Source organism: Heterodontus francisci, unplaced genomic scaffold, assembly GCF_036365525.1.
Source record: "Heterodontus francisci isolate sHetFra1 unplaced genomic scaffold, sHetFra1.hap1 HAP1_SCAFFOLD_228, whole genome shotgun sequence".
In the NCBI taxonomy this organism is placed as follows: Eukaryota; Metazoa; Chordata; class Chondrichthyes; order Heterodontiformes; family Heterodontidae; genus Heterodontus; species Heterodontus francisci.
This window is the reverse complement of record NW_027140510.1, coordinates 155877-175108: the sequence shown is the minus strand read 5'-3', so window position 1 is coordinate 175108 and position 19232 is coordinate 155877.

The window sequence follows — 19232 nt, the reverse complement described above, 5'->3', positions numbered from 1 at the left end:
CTCCCTCTCTGTTACCCTCTGAATCCAAGACTCTCCCTCTCTGTTACCCTCTGAATCCCAGTCTCTCCCTCCATGTTTCCCTCTGAATCCCAGTCTCTCCCTCTCTGTTACCCTCTGAATCCCAGTCTCTCCCTCTCTGTTACCCTCTGAATCCAAGACTCTCCCTCTCTGTTACCCTCTGAATCCCAGTCTCTCCCTCTCTGTTACCCTCTGAATCCCAGTCTCTCCCTCCATGTTTCCCTCTGAATCCCAGTCTCTCCCTCTCTGTTACCCTCTGAATCCCAGTCTCTCCCTCTCTGTTACCCTCTGAATCCAAGACTCTCCCTCTCTGTTGCCCTCTGAATCCCAGTCTCTCCCTCCATGTTTCCCTCTGAATCCCAGTCTCTCCCTCTCTGTTACCCTCTGAATCCCAGTCTCTCCCTCTCTGTTACCCTCTGAATCCCAGACTCTCCCTCTCTGTTACCCTCTGAATCCCAGTCTCTCCCTCTCTGTTACCCTCTGAATCCAAGACTCTCCCTCTCTGTTACCCTCTGAATCCCAGACTCTCCCTCTCCATTACCCTCTGAATCCCAGACTCTCCCTCTCTGTTACCCTCTGAATCCCAGTCTCTCCCTCTCTTTCTCTCTCTCCCTCCCTGTCTGTTTCTTTCTCTCTCGCTGTCTCTCTCTGTCTCTCAGTGTCTCTCCCTCTCTCTCTCTCTCTGCCTCTGTCCACACCTCTGTCTCTCTCACACCATCTCGCCCTCCCTCTCTCTGTCTCTCCCTCTCTCTGCCTCTCCATCTCTCTCTCTCTCTCTCTCCTTTTACTTTGTCTCTCCCTGTCTCCCTTTGTCACCCTCTGTCCATGACTCTGTTTACATCTCTCTCATTCTCTGTCTCTGCCTATCTCTCTCTCTCTCTCTTTCTTTCTCTGTCCATGACTCCATTTGTGCCTCCCTTACACCATCTCTCCCACTCTCTCTGTCTCTCTCTCTGTCCCTCCATCTGTCTTTCCCTCTCTGTCACTCCTCCTCTCTCCTTCTATCTCTGTCTCTCTCTCTCTCAATCCCTCCATCTTTCCTTCCCTCCCTGTCACTCCATCTCTCTCCTTCTCTCTCTGTCTCTCACTTTGTCCCTGTATCTGGCTTTCCCTTCCTGACACTCCCTCTCTCTCCTTCGCTTTCTGTCTCTGCCACTCTCTCTGTCTCCCTCTCTGTCTCTCCGTCTCACTCCTTCTATCTCTGTCACTCCCGCTCTCTCTCTGTCTCTCTCTCTGTCCAACCATCTGTCTTTCCTTCTCTGTCACTCCCTCTCTCTCCTTCCATCTCTGTCTCTCTCTCTGTCCCTCCATCTGTCTTCCCCCCCCCCCCCCCCGTCACTCCCTCTCTCGCCTTCTATCTCTGTCTCTGTCTCTCTGTCTGTCCCTCAGTCTGTCTTTCCCTCTCTGTCACTCCCTCACTCTCCTATCTCTGTCTCTCTCTCTCTATCCCTCCATCTGTCCTTCCCTCCCTGTGACTCCATTTCTCTCCCTGTCTCTCTCTCTGTCCCTCCATCTGTCTTTCATTCTCTGTCTCTCCACACTCTCCTTCTATCTCTGCCTCTCTCTCTCTCTGTCTCTCCAACTGCCTTTCCCTCTCTGTCTCTCCCACCCTCTCCTTCTCTCTCAGTCTCTGCCTCTCCTTATCCCTCCATCTGTCCTTCCCTCCCTGTCACTCCATCTCTCTCCTTCTCTCTCTCTCTCTGTCCCTCCATCTGTCTTCCACCCCCCATCACTCCCTCTCTCTCCTTCTCTCTCTCTCTATCCCTCCATCTGACCTTCCCTCCCTGTCACTCCATCTCTCTCCTTCTCTCTCCGTCTCTCACTTTGTCCCTCCATCTATCTTTCCCTCTCTGTCTCTCCCTCTCACTCCTTCTATCTCTGTCTCTCACTGTGTTCCTCCATCTGTCTTTCCCTCTCTGTCTCTCCCTCTCTCTACTTCTCTCTGTCTCTGCCTCTCTCTCTGTCTCTCTCTCTGCCCCTCCATCGGTCTTTCCCTCTGTCTCTCCTTCTATCTCTGTCTGTCCATCTGTCTTTCCCTCTCTGTCTCTCCCTCTCTCTACTTATCTCTGTCTCTGCCTCTCTCTCTGCCCCTCCATAGGTCTTTCCCTCTCTGTCACTCCCTCTCTCCTTCTCTCTGTCACTCCCTCTCTCTCCTACTCTCTCTCTCTGTCCCTCCATCTGTCTTCCCCCCGTCACTCCCTCTCTCTCCGTCTCGCTCTCTCTATCCCTCCATCTGACCTTCCCTCCCTGTCACTCCATCTCTCTCCTTCTCTCTCTGTCTCTCACTTTGTCCCTCCATCTTTCTTTCCCTCTCTGTCTCTCCCTCTCACTCCTACTCTCTCTGTCTCTCACTATGTCCCTCCATCTGTCTTTCCCTCTCTGTCTCTCCCTCTCTCTCCTTCTATCTCTGTCTGTCCATCTGTCTTTCCCTCTCTGTCTCTCCCTCTCTCTCCTACTCTCTGTTTCTGCCTCTCTCTCTGTCTCTCTCTGTCTCTGACCCTCCATCTGTCTTTCCCTCACTTGCACTCCCTGTCTCTCTCCTTCTATCTCTGTCTCTCTCTTTGTCCCTCCATCTGTCTTTCCCTCCCTGTCAATCCCTCTCTCTCCTTACATCTCTGCCTCACTCTCTCTGTCCCTCCATCTGTCTTTCCCTCTCTGGCTCTCCGTCTCTCTCCTTCTCTCACTGTCTCTGCCTCTCTCTCTGTCCCTCCATCTGTCTTTCCCTCCCTGACACTCCCTCTCACTCCTTCTCTCTCTGTCTCTCTCTCTGCTATCACTGACACTAGGAGAACGACAGAGGGAGGGAGGGTTCGATATGACGGCATAGGGAGGGCTGCAGTGAGGGTCTAACGTGGAGAGAGAGAGAGATTGTTGAGGTGGATGAAGAGGATAATGTAAGATATATTAATTTGATGAAATCCTTCACTGCTGTGTACACAAACATATTTGAGATAGGTATGGAGAGAAAATCCATGCTGTACCTGTCTGGGGAATGTTGATGGGAGAGTGGAAACAGAGAGGTCTGGGACCAGGGTCCTCATGGGGAGGACTTAATGGTGCCTCCTAATTGACCAGTTAGCAATGTTGGTGCTCCAGGGATGAAAGGGACATTGGCTGAGTGGATACGACATTGGCTGAGAGAGTGGACAATGGTTGTTTCAGACTGGAGGGAGGTATACAGTGGAGGTTTATATTAGGACCACTGATCTTTTTGATATATACTAATGACTTGGACTTGTGTTTACAGGGCATAACTTCAATGTTTGCCAATGTTTGTGACATCTGCAATGTAATAAAAGGAAAGGGACTAGTAGCAGACTTCAGGAGGAGAGAGGCAGTCTGGTGAAATGGAACACACAAGAACAAATGAATTAGGAGCAGGAATAGGCCATTCGGCCCCTCGAGCCTGCTCTGCCATTCAATGGCTGATCTGATTGTGAACTCAACTCCACTTTCCTGTCTGTGTCCCATAACCCTTGACTCCCTCATTGATCAAAAATCTATCGAACTCAGCCTTGAATATATTCAATGATCCAGCCTCCACTGGTCTCTGGGGAAAAGAATTCCACAGACTGACCCCCCTCTGAGAGAAACACATTTCTCCTCATCTCAGTCTTAAATGGAACGTCCCTAATTTTTAAACTGTGTCCCCTAGTTCTAGTCTCCCCAACAAGGGGAAACATCCTCTCAGCATCCACCCTGTCCAGTCCCCTCGGGACCTGAGATGTTTCACTCTGATCACCTCTCATTCTTCTAAACTCCAGTGGGTATAGACCCAACCTGTTCAACCTTTCCTCATAAGATAACCCCTTCATCCCAGGAATCAGCCCCGTGAACCTTCTCTGAACTACTTCGAATGCAATGAAATAACTTCTTCAGTAAGGAGACCAAAAGTGTCCACATTCCTGCAGACGTCGTCTAACTTATGCCCTGTACAGCTGTAACAACACTTCCCTACTTTGATATTCTATTCACCTTGCAATAAACAACAACATTCCATTTGCCTTCCTAATCACTCGCTGTAGCTACACGGTAACATTTTGTGATTCATGTACCAGGACACCCAGATCCCTCTGTACCGTACAGTTCTGCAGTCTCTCTCCATTTCAATAATATACTGATTTTTATTCTTCCTGCTAAAGTGGACAAGCTCACATTTTCCCACATTGTACTCCATCTGACAATGTTTTGCTCACTCACTTAACCTATGGAAATCTCTTTGTAGACACTTTATGTCCTCTTGACAGCTTACTATCCAACCTATCATTGGACAGACACAGGGCAGGTTAACTTCAATGCTGAGAAATGTGAAGTGATGCATTTTGGAAGGAAGACTGAGTGATATAAACTAAATGGTACAATGTTAGAATGGGTGACAGGACAGAGAGATCTGGGATTTCATCAATGTTCCCTGTTCTACCCAAAAGCTCAATTTGGGGCTTGGAATCTGTGAGTTGAATTTAGCTTCATCCTGAAAAGTGTTAGCAAACGTGTTGGGAAATGTGTCAAAAGCTGTTTCCATTCAGACATTCCTGCATTGTGGAAGTGTGAGCTGTCTTTGCAGAGACAGGAAATAGAGTTGTTTGAATGGACCTGCAGGTTTTAGTTGATGCAATAAGGTGAGAATTTGAATTGTGTCCCTTCCAGATACACAGAATTGAAGGTATTTACAGAACACCACATGAAGTAGTTTACCAATGTCTGACAAACTTCAAAGACTTCAAACACATGGAAGAAGAGGAGAAGGGAACAATATACAAAACCTCAGTCAGTCAGACAACAGCAGTAGGAAAATGAATCTCTTTTTATGGGTTTTAATTTGAAGGCCTGAGCTGATGATTGAAAAAGCAGGAGTTCAAATCCCACACAGGGCTGTCGTGAATTTGAATTTTTTTTTAAACATTAATGTGGAGTTAAAAAGCCTCGAGGTTGGAATGATTCCCTCCTGTCTTCTAGTGCAAAGCCCGTGTGTGTCTCAGTTTTGCTGTATTTATTAATGATTTAAGATGATGAAGATAGATGAAGTAGGGCGGCACAGTGGCGCAGTGGTTAGCACCGCAGCCTCACAGCTTCAGGGACCCGGCTTCGATTCCAGGTACTGCCTGTGTGGAGTTTGCAAGTTCTCCCTGTGTCTGCGTGGGTTTTCTCCGGGTGCTCCGGTTTCCTCCCACAAGCCAAAAGACTTGCAGGTTGATAGGTAAATTGGCCATTATAAATTGTCACTAGTGTAGGTAGGTGGTAGGGAAATATAGGGACAGGTGGGGATGTTTGGTAGGAATATGGGATTAGCGTAGGATTAGTATAAATGGGTGGTTGATGTTCGGCACAGACTCGGTGGGCCGAAGGGCCTGTTTCAGTGCTGTATCTCTAATCTAAGAATGTAACATACCCAAGTTTACCAATGACACAAAAATAGGCAGCATTGTAAGCAGTGTAACCGGAAGCAGAACATTACAAAGAGATATTAATATCTTAAATAAATGGGCAAAACTGTGGTAGTTAGATTTCCATGTCAGTAAAAAAAGACTAGAACAGAGTACTTTATAAATGGTGAAAAGATAGAAACACTGGAGGTTCAAAGAGACTTTGGGGGGGTCCGTGTCCATTTGAGTGCAGTGTAGATTTACCAGAATGATAACTGGACTCCAAGGGTTAAATTACGAGGTGATATTACACAAACTAGGTATTTATTGCCTGGAATTTAGGAGGATCAAGGTGATTTGTTCAAAGATGTTGAGATATTTAGGGGAACTGATGGGGTAGTTTGGGAGAAACTATTTCAGCAGCTTGGGAACATAGGAACAGGAGTAGGCCATTCAGCCCATCGAGCCTGCTCTGCCATTCAATACGATCATGGCTGATCATCCACTTCAATGCTTTTTTCCCAGACTGAGTTTCCACAGCCCTCTGGGATAGAGAATTCCAAAGATTCACAACCCTCTGAGCAAAGACATTTCTCCCCATCTCTGACCTAAGTGGCTTCCCCCTGATTTTGAAATTGTGTCCCTGGTTCTAGACTCCCGAACCAAAGGAGACATCTTACCTGCATCTAACCTGTCTATCCCTTTAAGTATTTAGTATGTTTCAATAAGATCACCTCTCATTCTTCTAAAGTCCAATGAGTTTCGGCCCAACCTGTTCAACCATTCCTCAAAAGACAACCCCTTCATCCCAGGAATCAGCCGAGTGAACCTTCTCTGAAGTGGTTCCAATGCATCCAGGCCTGACCATTTATCCACTTTGAAAGTTGCCAAACACCTTAATATTTCCCTCTCACTCTGTTTATCCCATCCAATATTTCACATTCCTCCTCTTTAACTACAATATCTGCATCGTTCCCCCTCTTTTATAAAGATGGAGACAAAGTATTCATTAAGAACCGTGCCCACATCTCCCACCTCCACACACACATTCCCTTTTTGGTCCCTAATACTCTATCCTTATTTATCCTCTTGCTCTTCATGTATTTATAAAACATCTTTGTGATTTCTTTGCTTTTAATGGTCAGATTATTTTCCGGCCATTTCTTTGCTCTCCTAATTTGCTTTTTCATTTCACCCTTGACCTTTCTACACTCCTCTCAGCTTTCTGTGGTATTGAGCTCTCGGTATCCGACATAAGCTTCCCTCTTGTGCCTTATCGTACCCGGTTTGATCCTTGACATCCAAGGGGATCTAGATTTGGGAGTACCACCCTGTTTGTCTTTGTGTGAACATATTTGTTCTCAACCCTCAGTAACTCTCACTGCTCTGACACTGATTGACCTTCATGTAGCTGTTTCCAGTCCACTTTGCTAAAATCCCCCATCTCTGGATCCACCATCCCCTCTGCTCCTTACAATGGACTCTCACATCCTTCTGAAAGTGTGGTCACCAGAATTGGATGCAGTATTCTGGTCGAGGCCTAACCAGAGGTTTATAAACATTCAGCATAACTTTCATGCTTTTGTATTCAGAATCTCTATTTATGAAGCCCAAGATCCCATATGCTTTGCTGCCTACTTTCTCAATATGTCCTGCCACCTTCAAAGATGTATGTACATGTATCCCCAGGTCTCTCTGTCCCTGCACACTCCCTAGAACTGGGCCATTAAGTCTATATTCCCTCTCCCTATCCCTTCTGCCCATCTCACATTTCCCTGTATTAAATTCCTTCTGACACTTGTCTGCCCATCCCACTCACCTATCTATGTCCTGTTGGAGTCGATTGGTGTCACCTTCACTGTTTGCATCTCCTCCAAGTTTGTCATCTCCCCCTCTATCTCTCTCTCCCCCTCTATCACCCTCTCCCCCCTCTATCTCTCTCTCCCCCTCTATCTCTCTCCCCCCCTCTATCTCTCTCTCCCCCTCTATCTCTCTCTCCCCCTCTATCACCCTCTCCCCCCTCTATCTCTCTCTCCCCCCTCTATCTCTCTCTCCCCCCTCTATCTCTCTCTCCCCCCTCCATCTCTCTCTCCCCCTCTATCTCTCTCTCCCCCCTCTATCTCTCTCTCCCCCCTCTATCTCTCTCTCCCCCCTCTATCTCTCTCTCCCCCTCTATCTCTCTCTCCCCCTCTATCACCCTCTCCCCGCACTATCTCTCTCTCCCCGCTCTATCTCTCTCTCCCCGCTCTATCTCTCTCTCCCCCCTCTATCTCTCTCTAACCCCTCTATCTCTCTCTCCCCCTCCATCTCTCTCTCCCCCCTCCATCTCTCTTTCCCCCCTCCATCTCTCTATCGACCCTCCATCTGTCTCTCCCCCCTCCATCTCTCTCTCCCCCCTCCATCTCTCTCTCCCCCCTCTATCTCTCTCTCCCCCCACAATCTCTCTCTCCCCCCACTATCTCTCTCTCCCCCCTCTATCTCTCTCTCCCCTCTCTATGTCTCCCTGCCCACTCTATCTCTCTCTGCCCCCTCTATATCTCTCCCCCCCTCCATATCTCTCCCCCCTCTATATCTCTCCCCCCTCTATCTCTCTCCCCCCCTCTATCTCTCTCCCCCCCTCTATCTCTCTCTCCCCCCCTCTATCTCTCTCTCCCCCCTCTATCTCTCTCTCCCCCCTCTATCTCTCTCTCCCCCCTCTATCTCTCTCTCCCCCCTCTATCTCTCTCTCTCCCCCCTCTATCTCTCTCCCCCCCTCTATCTCTCTCTCCCCCCTCTATCTCTCTCTCCCCCCCTCTATCTCTCTCTCCCCCCTCTATCTCTCTCTCTCCCCCCCATCTCTCTCTCTCCCCCCTCTATCTCTCTTCCCCCTCTCTCTCTTCCCCCTCTCTGTCCCTCCATCTGTATTAACCTCTCTGTCACTCCCTCTCTCTCCTTCTATCTCTGTCTCTCTCTCTCTCTATCCCTCCATCTGTCCTTCCCTCCCTGTCACTCCATCTCTCTCCTGCTCTCTCTGTCTCTCACTTTGTCCCTCCATCTCTATTTCCCTCCCTGACACTCCCTCTCTCTCCTTCTATCTCTCTCTCTCTGTCCCTCCACCTGTCTACGCCCCCCCCACACCGTCACTCCATCTCTCTCCTTCTATCTCTGTCTCCCTCTCTGTCTCCCTCTCTGTCTCTCTCTCTATCCCGCCATCTGTCTTTCTCTCTCTGTCACTCCCTCTCTTTCCTTCCATCTCTGCCTCTCTCTCTCTGTACCTCCATCAGTCTACCGCCCCACCCCCCCGTCACTCGATCTCTCTCCTTCGATCTCTGTCTCTGCCTCTCTCTGTCTCTCTCTCTATCCCTCCATCTTTCCTTCACTCCCTGTAACGCCATCTCTCTCCTTCTCTCTCTGTCTCTCCATCTCTGTCCCTCCATCTGTCTTTCCCTCCCTGACACTCCCTCTCTCTCCTTCTCTCTCTGTCTCTCTCTCCGTCCCTCCATCTGTCTTTCCCTTGCTGTCTCTCCCTCTCTCTCCTACTATCTCAGTCTATCTCTCTCTCTCTTTCCATCTGTCTTTCCCTCCTTGTCACTCCCTCTCTCTTCTCTCTCTGTCTCGCTCTCTCTCTCCGTCTCTCTCTCTCTGTCTCTCCATCTGTCTTTCCCTCTCTGTCACTCCCTCTCTGACCTTGTATCTCTGTTTCCCTCTCTCTATCACTCCATCTGTCCTTCCATCTATGTCACTCCATCTCTGTCCTTCTCTCTCTGTCTCTCACTCTGTTCCTCCATCTGTCTTTCCCTCCCTGTCACTCCCCCTCTCTCTCCTTCTCTCTCTGTCTCTCACTCTGTCCCTCCATCAGTCATTCCCTCCCAGACACTCCCTCTCTCTCCTTCTCTCTCTGTCTCTCTCTCTGTCCCTCCATCAGTCATTCCCTCCCAGACACTCCCTCTCTCTCCTTCCATCTCTGCCTCTCTCTCTGTCTTTCCATCTGTCTTTCCCTACCTGTCACTCCCTCTCTCTCCTTCTATCTCTGTCTCTCGCTCTCTGTCTCTCCATCTGTCCTTCCCACCCTGTCACGCCATCTATCTCCTCTCTCTGTCTCTCACTCAGTCCCTCCATCTGTCTTTCCCTCCCTGTCACTCCATCTCTCTCCTTCCATCTCAGCGTCTCTCTCTGTCTTTCCATCTGTCTTTCCCTCCCTGTCACTCCCTCTCTCTCCTTCTATCTCTGTCTCTCACTCTGTCCCTCCATCTGTCATTCCCTCCCTGTCACTCCATCTCTCTCCTTCCATCTCTGCGTCTCTCTCTCTCTCTGTCTCTCCAACTGCCTTTCCCTCTCTGGTTGACTAACGGGAAGCAGAGAGTGGGGATAAATGAGTGCTATTCTGGCTGGCAATCAGTCACTAGTGGTGTGCCTCAGGGATCGGTGTTGGGACCGCAATTATTTACAATTTATATCGATGATTTGGAGTTGGGGACCACGTGTAGGGTGTTAAAGTTTGCAGATGACACTAAGATGAGTGGCAGAGCAAAGTGTGCAGATGACTGTGAAACTTTGCAGAGGAACATAGATACATTGAGTGAGTGGGCAAAGGTCTGGCAGATGGAATACAATGTTAATAAATGTGAAGTTATTCATTTCGGTAGGAGTAACAGTAAAAAGGATTATAACTGGAATGGTAAAAAGTTGCAGCATGCTGCTATGCAGAGGGACCTGGGTGTCCTTGTGCATGAATTGCAAAAGGTTGGTCTGCAGGTACAGCAAGTAATTAGGAAGGCAAATGGAATTTTGTCCTTCATTGCTAAAGGGATTGAGTTTAAAAGCAGAGAGGTTATGTTGCAGCTGTATAAAGGTACTGGTGAGGCCGCACCTGGAGTACTGTGTGCAGTTTTGGTCTCCTTACTTGAGAAAGGATGTACTGGCACTGGAGAGGGTGCAGAGGAGGTTCACTAGGTTGATTCCGGAGTTGAGGGGGTTGGCTTATGAGGAGAGACTGAGTAGATTGGGATTAGATTCATTGGAGTTCAGAAGAATGAGGGGGGATCTTATAGAAACTGAAATTGAAATATTATAGAAATTGAAATATTCTTCTGTCACTCTCTGTCCCTTGGGCAGTCCGTTTGTGTGTGTGTCTGTGCATGTCGGTCTCTGTGTGTGTGTGTCTGTGCATGTCGGTCTGTGTGTGTGTGTCTGTGCATGTCGGTCTGTGTGTGTGGTTCTGTGTGTGTGTTTCTCTGTGTGCATGTGTGTTTCTCTGTGTGTGGGTGTGTGTGTCTGTCTGTGTCTATGCCTGTTTCTCTCTCCTCTCTCAGAACCTCAGTAAAACTCCACATACATCAATTTGCTGTTTTAATTTGGCTGCTTTTGGTGATATCACAACTGCAGAGGGTGCACTTCCTTCTGCAGGCTGGTAGGAAACCCATATCCCGCTCTTTAACAGCATATTCTGTCTGCTTTGTATACTAAATTGATTAATCCCTAATAATTGATCAAATCTGACATTGATTACTGTTTGAAAGTCTCCAGGTTTACTTTCCTCCCAGGGCTGATTAAAAGTTCGAGTTTCCCTCAGTGTTTTGGAAATATCAAACCCTGATCCCACATCCAGTAAAGTATTTTACATGATGGGACGCTGCAAATGTTGTTATACTCAGTGCGCATGGTCCCTTCATGTTGTAATAAGATGTTATAATCTCTATTCAGATAACTCTCATGCCACAGGGGCAAAATTTCACTGGGTCAACATTCTGACCAAACACTAAAACATTACAGAAAGCGAGGCTCACAAATTCAACACAAGTTTCCTTTTCTGTGTCTCGCTGGTCTGTTCTGATTTTCTGTTGGGTGACATCAGTCTAGATTTTGTGTTCGGACCTGAACCCACAAACGTATAACTCAGAGGCAGGATTATTACCCACTGAGCTACAGCTGCCTCCAATGTTCCCAGAAAATTTAGTTGTTGTGCACGGCAAGTATTTTTTTGTCCCACGTGCAGTCCCTTTAAATTTTTAAGAATCTTCGAAGACGTGTGTTATTTATCACGGAACAGGACCTGCGTGGTACCTTCCAGGCTGCTGCACACAGCTTTGCAGGAACACTGACCGACACTCTCCATCCCAATCTCTTCCTCTCTGGTAATCTCTCCCCATTGCTATCCTTCCCTCTCTCTGTTCTTCTCTCTCTATATCTATCCCTGTCTTTCTCACTGTTACACTCTCCATCTGGATGGAGGAGGAGAAAGAGAGGCATATATAGAGGCAGCTTTACTCGGTATCTAACCCCACACTGTACCTGTCCTGCGAGTGTTTTATAGAACAGAGAGGACAGAGATTTGCTCTGTAGATAACTCCATTCTGTACTTGGCTTGGCAGCATTTGAAGGGACAGTTTGGATGGAGCTTTACTCTGTATCCCTGGAATTTTGAAGTGTAAGGGGTGTTTAGTTCAGTTTAGTTTAGAGATACAGCACTGAAGCAGGCCCTTCGGCCCACCGAGTCTGTGCCGACCATCAACCACCCATTAATACTAATCCTACACTAATTCCATATTCTGACCACATCCCCACCTGTCCCCATATTTCCCTACAACCTACCTATACTAGGGGCAATTGCTAATGGCCAATTTACCTATCAACCTGCAAGTCTTTGGCATGTGGGAGGAAACCGGAGCACCTGGTGGAAACCCACGTAGACACAGGGAGAACTTGCAAACTCCACACAGGTAGTACCCAGAATTGAACCCGGGTCGCTGGAGCTGTGAGGCTGCGGTGCTAACCACTGTGCCACTGTGCTGGGTGAATTGATCAAAGTTTACAAGACAATACTGGAAACTGATGGGGTAGATAGAGAGAAACTCTTCTCAATGGTTGGAGGAGTCTCGGACGAGGGGCACAGTCGAAAAATCGAACATTAGTCGAAGACCCTTTCAAGGGTGAAATTTATTAACACTTCTACACACAAAGGATGGTGGAATTTTGGAATTGTCTTCCACAAATGACCCCTCCCTATCTCTGCAATCTCCTCCAGCTCCACAATCCACCAATATCTGCCATCCTCTAATTCTGACCTCTTGAACATCCCCAATTTGAACCGTTCCACCATTGGTGGCCATGCCTTCAAGCTGCCAAGGCCCTAACTCTGGAATTCCTTTCCTAAACCTCTCCATCTCACTAACTCTCTTTCCTCTTTGAGGATTCTCCCTCAAACCAACCTCTGACCAAGTTTTTGGTCATCTGGTCTAATATCTCCTGAAGTGACTCAGTGTCAAATTTTTATTTTCTTGATTCATTTGTTGGATGTGTGTGTTAGTGGCCAGGACAGCATTTATTGCCCATTCATAATTGCCCTTGAGAAGGTGGTGTTGAGCCTCCTTCTTGAACCGCTCTAGTCCATGTGGGGTAGGTACACCCACAGTGCTGTTAGGAAGGGAGATCCAGGATTTTGACCCAGTCACAGTGAAGGAGCAGCGATATAGTTCCAAGTCAGGATGGTGTGTGACTTAAGGGAAAGTTGCAGGTGGTGGTGTTCCCATATGTGTTTCCTGTTTGTTTGCTCTCTCTCCCCCTCATTATTTCTAGACCTCCCTGTCCTCCTGTCCCTCTGTGTTATGGGAACCTAAGAACAGAAGGAAGTGGGTGCAGGAACAGAGAGACCTGGGGATGTCTGTGCACAAACTGAAGGTGGCAGAGCTAGTTGAGAAAGTGGTTAAAAGGCATATGGGATCCTAGGCTTTGTAAATGGAGGCTGAGAGTATAAAAGCAAGGAGGTTATGATGAAGCTTTATAAAACACTGCTTCATCCTCAACTAGTATTGTGTCCAATTCTGGACACCGTACTTTCGGAAGGATGTGGGGGCTTTAGAGAGGATGCAGAAAAGATTCACGAGCAAGGTTCCAGGGATGAGGGACTTCAGTTACGTGGATAGATTGGAGAAACTGGGGTTGTTCTCCATAGAGAGGAGAAACTTGAGATGAGATTAGATAGAGGTGTTCAAAATCATGAGGGGTCCTGACAGAGTAGATGTAGGAGTAGGAATGCAGCACATAGGACATTCCAGACCCATTTCTGTTCAGTGTTTACTTAAACAAGTGAATTGACCATTTAATATTTTTAACTTACTTAACCCTTGTGTTCCCACAAAGATCAAGCTAGTAAATTCAACAGTGGTCACTTTGACTTCATCCCATCGTGTCTTATGTACATTCTGACAGGATTGCAGGTATAACTGTAGTCATAAAATTCAGCTGAAAATTGATCAGTTACATTGTTATTTCAGTCCATATTTACAGTACACACGGTACCTTACTGTTGTAATAAAGTCATATAGTGTCTATTCATCCCACTGGGGCAAAATGTCACTGGCTCAACATTCTCACCAAATACTAAAGCATTCCACAATGCAAGACTCACAAATTCAACACAAGTTTCCTTTTCTGAGTCTCGCTGGTCTGTTCTGATTCTCTGAGGGATTACTGATGCTTATCCTCCACATGAGCAGTCGTCCTAATCCCGTGTGCCTGTGCTGCTCCCAAACCCGGCATCCGCTTACATTAAGGCAAGTGACACAGGAGCGTCTCAGTGACTGAGGCAGGTGAGTCTTGAGGCTGAGCCGGGCACAGTGAGTGACCTGGGTTAATCCGACACTCGAGGGACAGTTTAAACGGAGCTTTACTCTCTTTCTAACCTGTGCTGTACCTTCTCTGAGAGTGTTTGATGGGGCAGTGCAGACGAGGAGAGTTATTCCTTACCCATTTTAAACATGGAGAAGTGAATATCCGAGAGATTGTTTTAAGTGTGATGAGGGTTTCTGCCTCTACCATCCTTTAGAGTCATAGAGAGATACAGCACTTATACAGGCCCTTCGGCCCACCCAGTCTCTGCCGGCCATCAACCACCCATTTTATACTAATCCTTTCAGGCAGTGAGTTCCAGACACCCACCAGCCACTGGGTGAAGAAACTATTGATGTGTTTTGTTCTGTTAAGTTTGATGTCAATGTTTCCCCAGGATGTTGACGCTGGGTGATTCAGTGATGGGATAATGCTTTGAATGCCAAGGGGAGGTGGTTGGATTCTCTCTTGTTGCAGATGGTCATTGCCTGGCACTTGTGTGACGTGAATGTTACTTGCCACTGGTCGGCCCAAGCCTGAATATTGTCCGGGTCTTGGTGCATGTGGCTCTGGATTGCTTCATTATCTGAGGCAAAATACTGTGGATGCTGGAAATCTGGAAAGCATCGAGCTGAATCACTAACTCTGTTTCTCTCTCCACAGATGCTGCCTGACCTGCTCAGTATTTAAAGCACTTTCTGCTGGATCTCAGCTGAAGATGGTTGGGCTGTGGACACTACCCTGAGGAACTCCTGCAATGAAGGCCTGGGACTGAGATGATTGACTTCCAACAACCACAACCATCTTCCTTTGTGCTCGGTATGAGTCCAACCAGCGGATTCCCACTGACTTCAGTTTTACTCGGGCTCCTCGATACCACACTCGGTCAAACACTGCCTTGATGTTCAGGTCAGTCTCTCTTCCCAGTAGCAGACAGGAGTGAATCATTCCCTTTGACCCATTGTGTACTGAAAATGCTCTGCTTCTTCACAGCCTGATACAGGACTGTACACGGCCGATTAATGTAGCCCATCAAACACTCCCAGAGCAGGTTCAGCACAGCTTAGGAACAGAGTACAGTTCCTTCAACATTCTCTCTCTGTCTCTCCCTCCTGCTATCTCTGACACGAGGAGAGAGACAGAGGGAGAGAGGGTTAGTTATGAAGGCAGAGAGAGGGCTGTAGAGAGGGACAAAGTTGGAGAGAGAGAGGTTGTTGAGGTGGATGAAAAGGATAATGTAAGATATTTTAATTTGATTTAATCCTTCACTGCTGTGTACACACACATATAAGAGATAGATATGGAGAGAATAAAAACATCAGGAGAGGGTGAAATGCAGACAATGTTGGGGCCCAGGCGTATACGTTTGATGACCCAGAAGGAATAGCCTCCATTTTAAATATCCAGCAAGCTATTCCACTGTGGGAGCCATCACACCCAAACAGGCATAGACACACACACACAAACACACAGAAATACCCACACAATGATATTGGTTGTGCAAATTTCTTGCTGGCTTATTGGTTAATTTTTAAATCTGTGATTGATAGATTCTTGTTAACCAAAGGTATTAAGAGATAAGGGGCAAAGGCAGGATATATGGTGTAAGTTACATCACAGATCAGCCAAGATCACATTGGATGCCGGAACAGGATTGTGGGGTTAAATTGCATCCTCCTCTTCCAATATCCCCTGTTAAATATCCTTCTTTCTCTTTTAGTCACCCTGTCAGTCCATGTCTCTCTGTTTCTCTCTTTCTGTCTCTCTCTCTGTCTCTATCGGACAGTGTAGAGTGAGATTCACTCTGTATCCACCCCATGATGTTCCTGCCCTGGGAGTGTGTGATGGGACAGTGTAGAGGGAAATTTACTCTGTGTCAAACCCAACCTTGTGCTTGGCTTGGGAATGTTTAATGGGACAGTGTAGCTGGAGATTTACTCTGTATCCCTGGAATTTTGAAGGCTCAGGTGTGATTTGATGATTGTTTTCAAGATAATAAGGGAAACTGATGGGGTGGACAGAGAGTAACAATTCCCACTGGCTGCAGAGTCTAGAACATGGGGGCATAGTCTAAAAATATAAACCTAGTCTAAAAACCTTTCAGGAGTGAAATGAAGAAACACTTCAACACACCAGGTGTGGTATCAGTTTGGAACTCTCTTCCACAAACAGCAATTGATGCTGAGACACTTGTTAATTTTTAAATCGGAGTTTGATAGATTTTTGTTAACCAAAGGTATTAAGGGACAAAGATAGGTACATGGAGTTAGATCACACATCAGCCATGAGCTCATTGAATGACAGAACAGGGTTGAGGGGCCAAATGGCCTCCTCCTCTTCCTCTGTCCTACGACCAATATCCTGCGATCACGCTCTGTTTCTTGGTCTCTGTCTCCCTCTTTGTCTCTCTTTCTGTCTGTCTGTATGTCTCTCTCTCTCTTTCCTCTCATCTGTGGAAATCCACACACATCAGTCAGCCATTTTAGGTTCATTTTCAGTGGCCATTTTATGTTACCACAACACTGGGACATTTATCGCTGTCTATCCCAAACCATCTCTCTTTGTAGTCTATTTGTGTTTTCCTCACAGCTTATTGTCCCACCTAACCTAGTATCTCTCTCCTTTGCTCCGTCTCACTCACACACTCTCCCCCCTCTCTCTCCCCCCTCTCTCTCCCCCCCCATTTCTCTCTTTCCCCCCCACCCCCCCCGCAATCTCTCTTTAAGTATCCTGTTATCACATCCTTTATTATAGATTCGACCATTTTCCCGATGACTGATGTTAGACGAACAGGTCTTTAGTTCCCTATTTTCTCTCTCCTTCCTTTTGTAAATAGTGGGGTTACATTTGCTACCTTCTAATCTGCCTCTCTCACACTGCCTCTCTCACACTGCCTCTGTCCCTCGCTATCTGTCTTACCCCCTCTCTCTCTCGCTATCTATCCCTCTCTGTCTTTTTCTCTCTCTCGCTCTATCTCTCCCTCTCTCTCTCTACCTCTGTCCATGTCTCAATTTGTGCCTCCCTCACACCATCTCTCCCTCTCTCTCTGTCTCTCTCTAGCTCTCTGTCTGCCTCTCTATGTCTGCCTCACTGTGTCTCCTTCTCTCTCTGTGCCTCTCTCACTCTCTATCTGTCTCTCCCCCAGCTCTCTCTCTCTGTCTCTCCCTCTCTCTCTTTCTCAACCTCTGTCCATGTCTCAATTTGTGCCTCCCTCACACCATCGCTCCCTCTCTGTCTCTCTCTATCTCTCTCTCTGCCTCTCTCTCTCTCTGCCTCTCTCTCTTCAGCCTCTCCCTCTCTATCTCTCCCTCTCTCTCGCTGCCTCTGTCCACGTCTCAGTTTGTGTCTCCCCCACACTATCTCTCCCTCCCTCTCTCGCTCCCTCTCTCGCTCCCTCTCTCCCTCCCTCTCTCCCTCCCTCTCTCCCTCCCTCTCTCCCTCCCCCTCTCTCTCTCTTTCTCCCTCTCTCACTCCCTCTCTCTCTCCCTCCCTCTCTCCCTCCCTCTCTCCCTCCCTCTCTCCCTCCCTCTCTCCCTCTCTCCCTCCCTCTCTCTCTCTGTCTCTATCTCAGAGTTACAGCTCAGATGATTAACCTCTTTATCCATGTGTTATGAACACGGGACTTTGTCTCTCTCCCATTTTCCAGGATGTTGCCAGGACTGGAGAATTGTAGCTGTGAGGATAGGCAGGGGTTGTTGTCCTTGGAAAAGAGAAGGCTGAGGGGAGATCTGATTGAAATGTACAAAATGTTGAGGGTCCTGGATAGAGTGGAGGTGAAGGGCAGAGAACCATAGCAGAAAGGTCAGTGACGAGGGGGCATAGATTTAAAGTGATTGGCAGAAAAATTAGAGGGGAGTTGAGGAAAATCTTTTTCACCCAGAGGGTCGCGATGGTCTGGAACTCACTGCCTGAAAGGGTAGTTGAGGCAGAGACCCTCAACTCATTCAGAAGGAGTCTGGATCGGCACCTCAAGTGCGGTAAGCTGCAGAGCTCAGACCAAATGCTGGAAGGTGGGATTAGAATAGGTTGATCGTTTTTCGGCTGGCACAGAGAGGATGGGCCAAGTGGCCGCTTTCTGTGCCTTAAAATTTCTATGTTGCCCTCGCCAACTCTATTTTTCCCTCTGTTACCCTCTGAATCCCAGTCTCTCCCTCTCTGTTACTCTCTGAATCCCAGTCTCTCCCTCTCTGTTACCCTCTGAATCCCAGTCTCTCCCTCTCTGTTACCCTCTGAATCCCAGACTCTCGCTCTCTGTTACCCTCTGAATCCCAGTCTCTCCCTCTCTGTTACCCTCTGAATCCCAGTCTCTCCCTCTCCGTTACCCTCTGAATCCCAGACTCTCCCTCTCTGTTACCGTCTGAATCCCAGTCTCTCCCTCTCTGTTTCCCTCTGAATCCCAGACTCTCCCTCTCTGTTACCCTCTGAATCCCAGACTCTCCCTCTCTGTTACCGTCTGAATCCCAGTCTCTCCCTCTCTGTTTCCCTCTGAATCCCAGCCTCTCCCTCTCTGTTTCCCTCTGAATCCCAGCCTCTCCCTCTCTGTTACCCTCTGAATCCCAGTCTCTCCCTCTCCGTTACCCTCTGAATCCCAGTCTCTCCCTCTCTCTTACCCTCTGAGTCCCAGTCTCTCCCTCTCCGTTACCCTCTGAATCCCAGTCTCTCCCTCTCTGTTACCTGACCAGAGATTTATAAATGTTCAGCGCACCCTCTCGGCTTTTGTACTCACTGTATACAGTGTAAATTGTGGTATTCCCCAGGGGTTTTGATTAGGACCACTGATCTTATTGATATATGAATGACTTAGACTGGGGTAAACAGGGCATAACTTCAACATTGTGCCATTTGCAATGTAATAAACAGTGAAGGGAATAGGAGTAGACTTCAGGAGGATAGAGGCAGTCTGGTGAAATGGTCAGACACATAGCAGGTTAACTTCAATGCTGAGAAATGTAAAATGATGCATTTTGGAAGGAAGGCTGAGGAGAAGCGATATAAACTAAATAGTACAATGTTAAAATGGGTGCAGGGACAGAGAGATCTGGGATTTCATTTGTGTCACTTTTTACATCTAAAAGATTCAATTTGGGTCTTGCAATCTCTAAATTGAATTTAGCTTTATCCTGAAAAGTGTTAGCAAACGTGTTGGGAAATGTGTCAAAAGCTGTTTCCATTCAGACATTCCTGCATTGTGGAAGTGTGAGCTATCTTTGCAGAGACAGGAAATAGAGTTGTTTGAATGGACCTGCAGGTTTTAGTTGATGCAAT